The following is a 1,868-nucleotide window of genomic DNA, read 5'->3' on the forward strand; positions in this document are numbered from 1 at the left end:
TTTAGAGGGCTATGGGGGAAAATCAAGAAATCTTCAAGTGAAAAGTTGAAATTACTCTAGTAATGGCCTCTGTTAAGGTAAGTTTCTTGTTCAAATATTAAAAGCCTCAGTGCATTTGGGGTTTGACTCTGGTTGAGGGTAAAGATGGGATAAAATGAAAAATGACTCAGAGTTTGTGGCTGATGGTGTGTTTGGAGAGGGGAGACGTGCACCCCCTCCAGGAGAGCTGTCAGATGAGACTGCAGCCCAGGCCAACAGGAGGACCCACACCAAGAGAGGGAGCAGATGCTTTGGGAGGAAAGGAAAAGGAAAGTTTGAGTCATGTGTTTACCTACCTTATCTGGAGCCTCAGATTCCTTCTGTGAGATGGGGTTTTCTATTTCCACTGTCTAGATGAGGAAACCAAGACTCAGAGTCATACTTGCCAAATACAATGTGATGCATGATAAAAGAATGAGGATTTATTTATTTACTTTAGATTTTTTTCCTGGAAATTCAGATTTTTGAGTCTCGCAGCAAATCATCAGCCAAACAAGATTCCATGTAAGTCATCATATATAAGAATGAGGATTTAAACCCAAGACTAACATCAAAGCCATGGTTAGTGGCTATGGTTAGTGCAGAAATATTCTGTGCTTATTTTCCACATTTTCAGAAGTACTTTGAAATAAAAATTTATCATTGTTCAGTTATCCTGCTAATAAGCAAATAGAAGGAGTGAGACTAGATCCCCATGCTAACCAAGGCCAAACCTTTCCAGGTAGGAGATACTCCCATAGCAGAATCAGAAGCTGCACAGACCCACAAACCCCTGGCATAGAATTTTCCACATGCAAAGTGACCTAGTTTCTTTCATTTCTTTTTAAATTAAATTAAAATAGTTGAATCCAATGCTATTATGGGCCAAGCACCACTTTTAAGAACTGTACATATTTTAACACAAACAACCTTATGAGGAAGGTACTATTATAGTTACTCAATTTACAGATGCAGAAACTGAGGTTCAGTGAAGTTAAATAAGTTGCTCCAAATCCATCAGTTGAAAGAGGATAGCCAGAATCTAAATCTAAACAGTCTGTCTCCAGAGTTTCATGCAAGGTCACCAGCAGAAAACTCTGTCTCCTGGGCTGTCACATTGCCTAGGTTCCCAATGTGACTTTGGATTTAGCTGGCTTGCGTTCCAGACCCCCAACTTCTGGATTCAAACCAGCTACCGAGACCCTCACCTCTGATTTTCCCCCATTCAATTCCTGGCTCCTAGTTCCTAACAAGCCCCTCCTGCTTGGACTCCATCTGCCCCGGCTTCCAATCTGCCCACACCTGTACTCCAGCCCATGCCTGCATCCTGACCTAGGCCTACACTCTAACTTATGTCTACACCCCAATCTAGGTTTGCACCCTAGCTCTTGCATGCACTCTGGCCTGTACCTACACTCTGACTTATGTATACACCCCAGCCTTGACTGCACACTGACGCTTGCATGCACCCTGGCCCATGCCCCTGTACTCTGGTCCTTGCCTGCCTTCTCACTCATGTTGGTACCCTGGCTCCTGCCTGCACCCTGGTCTATGCCAACTCCCAGCTCACTATATAATCAACCTGAGATCCTGCCCACATCATTGCTGCTCTAAGGATAAGACCAGCCCTTGGGACAAGCCCCTCACCCAGAAGGTGTATCACCCAACAAACCAGGGGCATGTTTGTAAGGGTTAAAAATGGTCCCATTTTGCATAACTAGGGATGCGATCTGAAGACAGTTTCCAGGAAAGGAAAATAGCAGCACAGAGGCAGGAAGAGCATTACTGTGTGGATAAAAAGATGACAGATGCAAATGAACCTGCAAAGCCAAGAACTCAGATTCAGGTTA

The 1,868-nt window shown here is 44.0% G+C and overlaps 1 non-coding gene across 1 annotated transcript; it reads right to left on the reverse strand.

Moving 5' to 3' along the window:
• Positions 1-490: 490 nt before the first annotated feature.
• On the reverse strand, positions 491-559 carry LOC119230327 (small nucleolar RNA SNORD30). The gene has a single exon (XR_005121734.1). It is a non-coding gene; the product is annotated as a small nucleolar RNA SNORD30 (small nucleolar RNA).
• Between the last annotated feature and the right edge of the window lie 1,309 nt (positions 560-1,868).

Source organism: Talpa occidentalis, unplaced genomic scaffold (genome assembly GCF_014898055.3).
Source record: "Talpa occidentalis isolate TD23 unplaced genomic scaffold, MPIMG_talOcc4v2.1 talOcc4.649, whole genome shotgun sequence".
Classification (NCBI taxonomy): Eukaryota; Metazoa; Chordata; class Mammalia; order Eulipotyphla; family Talpidae; genus Talpa; species Talpa occidentalis.